We start from the raw sequence: 11,581 nt of genomic DNA on the forward strand, positions 1-11,581 counted from the left end.
TAGGAACTGAAGCCATTTGGTATTGCCGAGCAGACATTTGCTTATTCAATGTCTGAACACTAATGAACTGTATATGCCCACCCCAAGAGTCTCTACCAATTAGAGGACTATTTATTTCTTTACTTATTTTATGGAGAATAAATGTCTGAGGTTTTCTTTCATAAGGAGAAATTGCAGAAGGTTTGAAAAGATGTGATCTCTTAGAAGTTATTTCAATTTTTCTCGTTATTTAAAGCAACACATGGTTGGTGATGTTCTAACCATTAGAGAGAAGCATAAGTTGTATGATCATTAATGTCAATAATTCAAAACTACCTAATGTTAATTATCTCTAAGTACTTTCAGTGTGTCTCCCCAAATTTCTATATACCTAATTTTTCCTTTTTATGGACTTTTCTTCTATTACCACATGCACAGTTCCTAAGATTCCATGGTATTTTAAAAATGCAAAACCAAGAAAGATTTGTAGTGATTTATTTTAGTAGCCATTGTAATGAGAATAAGATAGAGCATAAGTAGTTTTTTAAACACATTTTCATATTAAATTTGTGAGGAGAAAATAAAAGAAGAATATTGTGCTCTGAAATAAGCAAGAGTCTCATGTGAAAGCAGGCACTCTGCCAAAGAACTCTTCAAAGTGAAAAAGAGGCATTTGTGTATTTTGATAAAATTGTCTCTCTCAGTTATTACCAATTTGGAGAGTGTCTCTATACACAGCATATGAGGTGAGCTTTAACTCCTTGTGAATCACTCAAATGACATTTGTCCATTCTTTAGCTAATCTAAATGTACATCCTGAAGTCAAATGGAATTTCCAGGTATGGAATCACCAACATAAAATGGATGCCTAGACCTGTTTTGAATCTCACCAAATCCCTGTCTCATCCCCATCTCCACATTTGCTTCATTGTGCAAATCAAATGTAGAATTTACAGTCATTGAGATATGTATTTTACCTACTCGTGGCATGTTCTATATTAGTGCAAAGTAAAGCTTTATAAATATAGTGTTTTATTTTAATCATTTAAAAATATAAGTGATAGGTTTTGAAAGGTTGTCAACATTGCATTTTACCAAAATATTTCCCCAAATTTGTAGCCATTTCTCTACTTTATATATATTTATATCCCTCCTCAACTCTCTTGATAATTCATAGTAGTTTTCTGGAAACTTCTAGAATTTCTTTAGTTAGAAAACGGAGTGAGTATGCCACAATTTTCAGTAATGTGTCCCAGTGCATTATCTTAAAATCTTTACATGGAATCTTGAACCTGTTTAGCCTTTTTATTTTTTTTCTAATAAGCAAAGAAGAAAGATCCAAAGGAAAAATATGGGCATGCTTCTCCCTTTTGTCACCGCTGACCTGCTTGTCCCTGGGCCTTTCTCGAGAAGACAAAGAAAACTCCTCTCCCACCTCATTATAGACTGTCCCCTTCACACTATCTCTCACATGCATCATTAATGTGTTTTCTTTCATCTGTAGCCTCAGACTAAAGGCATGCCTATTCAAGAGCTTTAGAAATGGTTTGTTTTACAGAACTAGCTTTGGGTATGTGGGTTGGTCTCAGTAGACTTCTTCATAGACTAAGACAAGGCAGAGATCAAAACCCAGGAAGCTGGCTCTTTCCTGTGGCGGCAGCGTCTCTGTCTGTTCACCTAAAATGTTGTTTCCACGTTTATAATTTCTCCTTCTTATGTTCTTTTATATCCTCAGCCACAGTCTCTATTATCATACTGTGTACTCTGCCTGGTGTTCCCTCCTCCCAAACACAAGCTGTGGTAGGATGGAGAGTGGTACCTGCTTTGTGCACTTCTGTGCCACCCAATCTTGAATAGCAACAAGAACATAAGAAATATTACTTAGGTCCTTGCACGAAATACGTCTTCAAAGTGGAGCCCCATATAGCAGTGAAAAATCTACTGATGACAATTAATTATTTAAAAATATTATTATTTCAAGTCCTTTGAAGATTTGTTTGATGACTGATTCTACAGCTGTTTAATCTAAGATTGGGAGTTATCGGTGAGTTGGAGACATTGCTGTGGATAAGAATAGAAACGGTCTGACTGTGAGTTATTAGTGAATTGTAGAAGCTTCTGTGCATAATAGAAAGGAGGAAAGTAAGAAAAGTGAAACAGTTTTTTTTTGATATTTTTGAAGGTTTAGTTAAAGATCTCATAGTATAAAAATATCTGAATACTAGTAATAGGCTTGGAATATTACTTTGTTGTAATATCTGAGAAGAATCAACTTCAAAGAGGAAGGATTTATTTGGGCTTATAATTTTAATGGTTTGGTTCACAGTAAGCTGACTGTATTGCCATGGACCTAAAGTGAGGCAGGCAGAATATCATCATGGCATCAGGAGTGGATGGTGGATGGAAAATGGCTCATGGTCGGGAGGAGCCAGAAAGGAAGGAAGGGGCCAGGGGCTAGTCATTCCCTTCAAAGACACTCTCCCACTCATCTACCACCTCCATCTCCAACCAGTATCCCACCAGCACATTCAGAGTGAACTCTTCAATCCACTAACCTGTCGAGGTAGCTAATGTCTTGGTCATCTAGTTACTGCTCAATGATGCCACCAGCTATAGAGCAAGCCTTCAACTTACAAGTTCTTGGGGGGAGCAACTAATATCCAGATCATAACAATCCATATAATATTTTATGATTGTTACGAAAAATGGTCATCGCTTTTGGATACAGAAAGCTTAAGACGGTAAGTGTCTCATTTTTACAAAGCATCATATAGCAAATTTATCATATATAAAAACTGTGGTATATGTAGTTATACAAATAAGTTATACAAAATCCTTTCTCTGTAAAAAGCTTTTATGTTCTGAGTTGGCTAGAACCAGCCCTTACCAGCAAGTAAAATCTGATTTTGTCTCTCTCTCCTAAACTCCCCATTTAGTGGCATCAAATTGGTAGCTTGAATTCAGCCCCTGTGGAAACATTACAGAAATTAGTAAAGGCTACAAATAAGAGTGGTTACAGTCTTGCCCACAGGCCACTAACCTTATCTGTGTCTGATGAAACTAAAAGCTAGTGAGCTCACAACTGAATGAAAAAGGAGATAAGATTTCCCAGTACAGCACAACCAGTCTTGAATTTGGACTAACCTGGGAAGCAACACCAGTAAGAATTACAACTCTCTTCCCACTCCCGCCCCATCATCTCCTCTTTTCCATCAAGCCATGAGAAATATACAACCCTTCAGATGAAGAGGTTTGCCATAGCAACCACTGCTTTTTTCCGTGTCTAATCCATATTGACAATATGATGCATGATGATGGTATGCAAGTGATAAATCTTACCCCAAAGGAAAGGGAAAGGCTGTGTTGTTACCCCTATTGAAACGCAGGATGTCAGTGTGTATGGGCTGTTCTGTGCCACTCCCTTCTGCCTGGTACTTGTACACGATTATTCAGAAAAGAACAGAGAGACAGGAAGTTGCTTCTGATTCATTTGCAACAGTTGTCTGAGTAATTCATGTGTGTAAAAGGCACTAAAGGAAACCATGGGAGTCTGGTGACTTTTTAAAAGAAAAAGAAAGCTGGCATATTAAAGACATCATAAGGTCTTAATTTCGGTTTTTTACTTATGGGATATATTTAAAGGGATTATATGATTCCTTGAATAAACGCTAAAACACACGTTTAAATTCCTTAGGTTTTACTTATTGTCTAATTTGGATTGCTAGAACAAAATACAGCTTTGAACCACATTCATTTCTCATATTTCTGAATGCTGGGAAGGTCCAGAATCTAAAACTGGAACATTTCAAGTCTGGAGAAGATTCCTCTGGCTAACAGATGGCTGCCTTTCGCTGCGTGGTGAAATGTCACCAGGCTGAGTGGGTTCTGCTCTCTTCCTGTTCTTTAAGGGAGCTGCTCTTGACATGGAAGCTCTCCTGTCAGAACACATCTAAGTGTAATTCCCTTTCAAAGCCCCGCCTCCAAACACGCACTGTGTTTTGGAGCTCAGCATACGAATTTGCTCTTGTGCTTACAGGCAAAATGCCTTCATAGATTCAGTTTTTTCTTACACAGAAAAACAATAAGTATTATTTTATTTCCTAGGCAAAAGATGATTTTTCACTTTTTATATTTAGAAAAAAAGGTGTAAACAATAATATTCGAAAAGGTAAAAATATTATACAGGAAAATCAAAGCATGTTCTCCACCTTTATTGAAAAGTCAATTCAATTTTGTGAATTTTTAAAATATAGGGGCAAAGCAATATGTCAATATGTAGATGATCATTATTGTATCCTCATATTTGAGAGTATATAAGCTTGGGATAATTTAGTTTATTTTACTACTAAATACTTGTACAGAGACAATCTCAAATAACCTTGCTACAACATTGGTATTATGACAGTAAAGTTTCTCAGATGGTATTATTTATCTGGAGAAGAACAAAGATTGTACTTGGAGAGGGAAAGAAGGCATATATTATAAAGTGTGAAACACGTAATAGCAATGCCCACCTGATCCTGAAGACAATTTGTAGGTGGTGGTCGTTCAACTCACATTTCCACCATACTTTGAAAACTTTTTTAAAATTTTATTTTTTTAATTAAAAATTTTTCATATGACCTATTTTGATCACATTCTTTCCTATCTATCAACTACTCCCAGATCCTCCTCACCTCTCTTTCTACCCAATTTCATGTTCTCTCTCTTTCTCTCTCAAAAAAAATGAAAGAAAGAAAAGAAAATTGAAACAAACCTGAAAAAAAAGCAAAGAAAGAAAACAAAAAGGACACAAAAGCATGGAGTCTGTTTTGTGTTAGCCAACTACTCCTGGACTTAGGACGTGCCCTGGGGTGTGGTTGTGAGAACCAGTGGCACTCCATTGGAGGAAACTGATTTTCCCTTTCTCAATAGGTATCGATTGTAAACTGTTTCTTGGGAGGGTGTGGGAATTTGTGTATACTTTCCCTTCTCAGCACTGGGATGTTTTCTAAGCTTGAAATTATGCAGGTCTTATGTGTACTGTCACAGTCTCTGTGAATTCATGTGTATACCTGCCCTGTTGTGTCTGAAAGTCTCTGTTTCCTTGGAGTCATCCACCACATCTGGCTCTGAAAATTTTTGCCCCTCTACTTCCATGCAGATCCCTGAGCTTTGAGGGGAGGGGTTTCACAGAGACAGGGCTGAGAGGTGATTAAGGCAAGGCTCACAATCAAAATTAACTTGGAATCTTAAAGACGGTTTGCAGCACTGGAAGAAAGACAAATTGGCCACTGAAGTGACTTTCCTAGAAACTGGGGCAGAGAGGACAAAGCAGAGTTTTTGTCTAAATCCAAAGTAGGAGACTGTTATCGATAGAATCAGCACTAAGAGAGAAAATAGCTACCACTGGACTCTCAGGGACCAACGACAAGCTCTCTACATTACTAACGCTCACTACTAATCACCCACATCACCTCCTGTAGCTGAAAATGCCAGCAATATGGCAAAATATCTCCTGAGGAGATTCACATCAGCCTGAGTTTACAGCAATCGCTAGTGCTGGGTATCCAGCCAGAAGCGTGACCAGGGCAGGGGACGTGAGCCTGTGCAGTGTATATAGCTACCTCTTGCAGAGCTGAGATGATCATTGACGATATACATCAGCTAACTGACATTCCTCACCACACCCAGGAATCTAAACAGTCATAATGTACTGTCTACTCTGAGAAACACAATAGACCAATCCTTTAGTTCAAAGAGTAAGTAAAATATTAACAAAGAAAAGATGAAAGAATAAAATACAATTTTAAAAATAATTACAATAAGTGGAAGAAATGAGATGTAAATATTTTGAGTGACCATAGAGAAGAAAAGTTCATATCAAATAAAGTATTTAATGAAAACAGAGATGCAAATTATCTCCACTCAGTGTGAAAAAAATTGAGAGTGTATGGGGCTGTACACAAACTATCACTCCATGTGATTCTCTACTAATTGAAAGTCTATTGTTTTTAAATAGATATATGTTATTGGCATTCATAAGACAGTCACAGTGGTATATTGTAGAGTTTTAGCATTGTAGAAGACTTAGAAGTTATTTCACTAGTAATGAATAAATGTAGTGCATGCACATAACAATCACCACCTCAAAAACCCATGAAGATTCCATAGTCCACATCCCCCATTATTGACAGATTTTCCCAGTTGTGTGTGTGTGTATGTATGTGTGTATGTATGTGTGTGCTTGTGTGTGTGTGTGCTTGTGTGTGTGTGTGCGCGTGTGTGTATGTATGTGTGTGTGTATGCATGTGTGTGTGCGTGTGTGTGTGTGTATGTATGTGCGTGTGTGCGTGTGTGTGTGTGTGTGTGTGTGTGTGTGTGTGTGTTGATTCAGGATTAAATCCAAGCCCTCAGGCATGCTATACAAATACTTTGCCACTGAGTCCCCCATCAAGGTCCCCTATTTCTTATCAAGTTTCATGTTAAACATAGTCTAATGCCCCAGACCACCACTATCAATTAACCAAGACTAATTTAAAACCTGAAATTTATTTACCAATCCTAAGTTTAGCAAACTCTCCTTTTATGGTACAGCTTTATTCTAGCATACTGAGCTAACAAAAACCACATTCATTTTTATTGAAATACATTTTTTCATACAACATATTCTGATCATGAATTCCCCTCTCCCAACTTCTCCAAGATATTCCCAATCTCCTCACCCACCCAATGGCATATTCTTTCTTTCTATCTTTCTTCAAAAAACAAACAGGCAAATAACAAAAAATTGATTTTAGAAACAAAAGGAACATACAAAGAACATACATAAAAAAGAAATCACAAAAACAAAAATTAGAAACCATAATTTAAAAGCAAAAGGTTAGTAAGAGAAAACAGAAAAATGCCCAAGCAAAGCAGTGTGAGACAAAATGTCCACAAAAGAATCATTGAGTTTGTTTTGCATTGGTCATCTATTGCTGGGCTTGTGGCCTGCCCTTAAATGTGGTTAAAATACCCAGTGAGACTCCACTGAAGGGAAATAATTATGAAAACCACATTCTAATCCAACTATAAACACATAGTTTTCAGGTAAGATATATATATATATTAAATCTATTATTGAGCTCTAAAATGAAGAGCAGAAATTCTCCAAAACCATAAATGGGAGTGATGGTTTAGCATGGATTTGTACCATTAGCTGAGAACATGCAAAGCCAATGAGGTGGGTTTCTTTAGTTATTTTTATAAGCCATTGTTTTTAAGGGCTCTGGTATCAATATTCAGACTGTGGGCTCATTCTGCATCCTACAGGAAAGTCCAGGGATAAGAGCCCACAACTAGCCTGTGCTGGCTAGTTTTATGTCAACTTGACACATTCTAGAATCATCTGAAGGAGGGAACCTCAATTGAGAAAATGCCTCCATAAGATCTGGGTATAGGACATTTTCTTAATTGGTGATTGATGTAAGAGGGCTTAACCCATTGTGGGTGGTGCCATCCCTGGGTTGGTAGTCCTGGGTTCTATAAGAGGGCAGGCTGAGCAAGTCATGAGGAGCAATTAAGTAAACAGCACTCTTCCATATCCCCTGCATCAGCTCCTGCCTCCTGGTTCCAACCTTGCCTTCAGTTCCTGTCCTGATTTCCTTCAGTGATAAACTACTATGTACAACTGTGTGCTAAATAAATCCTTTCCTCTCCAACTTGTTTTTGGTCATGGTGTTTCATTGCAGCAATATAATGCTAACAAGGACACACACCAAGCAAAGTAATATACCTTAAAGTGTCTTAAGGATTAATATCTCCAATCATTCCCTATACAGGAGCTTGCAATCTGCATGGTGGTGACTGTACCATTGTGAAATGCTGGGTGTACCAAAGGAGAAACACAAAAATTCCAAATTGGAAAATTTCCAAAATTGAGAGTACAGAAATGTCACTCCTCTCCTCTAAAACATAGCTGAAGTTTACAAACAAAATGTACAAATCATTAAAATATTAAATAGAAAAAAAAAGCTTAAGTAGAAATTATGATAAAAGCATAGATATTGTGAAAAGGGAACAGGAGGATTTTAAAATACCCAAGTTAACATTTCTATAACAGAAAATTGTCACTTTAATTTTCAAGTTAGTGTGATGAAAGTGTATTTGTTACAACTAAAGGTATACTTTGTGAGCGTCAAGTTTGGACTGAGGAAGTAATTCAAACTCTAACACAGAGCAAAGAGAATAGAAATTCTAAAAGCAGATTCAGAGGTATTGAACATGACTGACCTTAACCAACATACATCTATCTCATAGCAATCTTAAGAGAACAGAGAAAACAAAATAGATAACATGCAAAGACTAAAGGCAAGCATATGTGTATGAAATCCACAAAACATGGTTACACATATATGTAGTCCTAGTGTGAGAGATGGAGGAGACAACAGGACCAAAGTTCCAAGTCATCTTCAGCTACACAAAAAGTTCAGAATGAAATCTTATCTCAATGAAACAACCAAGAAAAATCCATAAATACTGGGAACAAAAAAAGCTCATTAAACCCAAATGAAGTACATCAAAATAATCATTATAAATAGATATACATGAAAATCACAGCATCCAAGACAATGAGAGAGATTTTCTCCAAAGCGGAAAAAAAAAAAAAAACCAATAACCTAGAAATGTACATTATTTTGCTAGACAATAGATATCTCACCCTTATTTTGCTAGACAATAGATATCTCACCCTCAGCCATTTTGATAGAGTTTAGAAAATACTAAAACATATAATACTTTTTTTTTTTTTTGGTTTTTCGAGACAGGGTTTCTCTGTGTAGCTTTGCGCCTTTCCTGGAACTCACTTGGTAGCCCAGGCTGGCCTCGAACTCACAGAGATCCACCTGGCTCTGCCTCCCGAGTGCTGGGATTAAAGGCGTGCGCCACCACCGCCCGGCTATAATACTTTTAAGAAGCAAGAAAAAACTCTCTTTCTAAAAAGTATCGTTAAGAAAAAGGTAAATAAATGTATTCTGTTCAGGCTGCTATAACAAAATACCAAAGATGGGTTATCTTATAAACAACAGGGTGTATTTCAAATAATTCTGGAGGCAGAGAAATCCAAATTTAAGGTATTCACAGACACAGCATCAGAGAGAAGTCATCTTTTGTTCTATAGAAAGTATTCCTGTGTGTTCTCATATGACGAAAGAGGTAAATATGCTCTTTTGGGTCTTTCTTAATAGGAGCACAGTCCTGTTCCAAGGGGCTCCACAACTCATTTAGTCATTTGTAAAGGACCTCTTTTAAAGCTTTCTCATTGGTAAGTAGTTTCAAGACATGAATTTTAGAGGAACACAGCGTTCAGATTATAACCAGCTTGATTACACAACTCCACACAACAGACATATTCTGTACAATATACTGCAATGGCACTGAAAGTGAAATCTGAGAACAGAAAGCATCTTAGGAAAGAATAGCCCCCAGAATGCTACTAAGTCAAGAAAGATGGTATCATAATACACATATCAGACAAATTAGACTTTAATTAAAAAAAAGATTTGATATAGAAAGTTATATCATGGTGAACACATTCCCTAACAAGATTTACCAATCCTAAACTTGCATGCTCCTTATAATATAGTCAATCTAAAGAAAGCAAAACTCAAAGGGGATAACAATTAGAAATTGATGAGTTTATAGCAGTAATGAGAGAATTTAGGAACTTCTAGGAAACAGAGAGCAGAGAATAAATAAAGATAAAGCAGCCAAATTTTGGAAAGTAATATAGAGGTCAAGGCCACAATATAGTTAGTGGTATATTCAGAAGGAAAATAGTGATTCTTCATACTTAAATAATTTTTTATATTTTAAAATAATTATGTATAGCCTGATTTTGTTTTGAAATTATCTATCTACAACTTTGACTTTCCAAAATACAACTGAGCCAACAGTCTTCAGAATTTTAAGCCATCTGGAGACTGGGGAAATGGCTCGGTCAGTAAGTGCTTGCCATCCAACCACAAGAACCTAGGTTCAAATACCTTGCACCCATGTAACAGCCAGACACCACAACACACATCTGTAACCATGGGGCTGACAGGAGGAGAAAGAGGGTCCCTGGGGCTTTCTGCTTAGTTTAGCCCATCTAGATACATGGATAAGCTCTAGGTTCAGTGAGAGAGCTCATTTCAGAAAAAAAAAAAATGTTGTGGAAAACAATAGAAGATCCAGATGTCAACCCCTGTCATCTTCCACACACAGCAACCTCCACACACTGAAGGCACACATGCGCGTGCGTGTACACACACACACTCACCATACACATACACACATATGCATGCACACACAAACACACTCACACACATCATTCACACACATACTGAGACACACTAAACAATCTTTGTTGAGAGAATAAGAGCAATTCCTTCACATTTTGCCAGTGGGTAAAAGGCAGAACTTTGAATAAAGATGACAGCAAAGGGTGACATCCACTTTTGTGTCAAATCTCCCACACCTACCCGAGCTCACAAATATGGACAACTTTATTCTAAGTATCAAGATGGATAACTTTTCCATGAGTAACACACCAGCACAAGTGTTCCGCTTTACAACTAGTTGATAGCACCTGCTGGTAGGGGTTTTGTTCCTAGAAGGAGTTTGGCTCTTTAAGATGTAATTGTTGCTTCAAGTAATAAAAAATGGAAGTGTTCAGAAAGTTCTGTGAAGGCAGTGCTGAAGGTCATTCCACATTTCCAGCAAGCCTATTCGATGGAATTTACCGTTTACCTTATCAGAACAAGGACAGCTCTTGGTCTTTGGTTACTCTTGTGTTTCCTCTTCCCAGAAAATTCGAATCCCTGTGTATCTTTTCTCTACATCACAACTTTTCTTTCACTGAAGCTCCACCTCACAGATGACTTTGGCTCAGTTGGGACTCTCTCTTGACTCTTAAGATCAGGTATCAATTGTCTAGTACTTTTCATAGTTCCAGACATCCTTTCAGCCATCTTCGGCCAAGAAGGAAGTGCTAGCATAGCCTAAAATATGTCCAATCGATAATACTTTTCCTGTGAAGCAGTGATTAGTTGGCATTGTGTTAGTCTATCTATCCAAAAAATTTGTTTATTTATGTAACTTTAATAGAATTCTAAAACATGGTAGAAAACTATTTCAAGAAATGCAATGGCTCAGTAATTCCTTCAGTTGGCAGGTCCGAGGCAAGAAGATCTCTGGTTTCAAGGCCAGCCTGGGGTTATAAGTAAGATCTTGTCTCAAGACAAGCATACACACACACACACACACACACACACAAGAAGGAAGGGGGGTGAATTGGGAGGGAAAGAAAAAGCAAGTGAAGAGGGAAGGGAGAGAGGAGGAGTGAGGGAAAGCCAGCTCTTTCTTATTACTGTTAACACTGGAACATGTTTTTCTACATATTTATTTCTGCTGGATATGGGTATTGCCTGATTTTCTCTATGGAAGACCTACTATGAAAATGATGATTCCAAAGTTTCAAAGAAGCATGACTCAAAATTATAGATGTTTCTTTATCTTTCAAAAATTACAGAATTAAGTAGAAAAATATTCAAGATAATGAAGTAGTAGTATTTACCATCTTACTAGAATTTGGAGGAGTAAT

Source organism: Peromyscus californicus, unplaced genomic scaffold, assembly GCF_007827085.1.
Source record: "Peromyscus californicus insignis strain IS unplaced genomic scaffold, ASM782708v3 Scaffold_18__1_contigs__length_77618521, whole genome shotgun sequence".
Taxonomy (NCBI): Eukaryota; Metazoa; Chordata; class Mammalia; order Rodentia; family Cricetidae; genus Peromyscus; species Peromyscus californicus.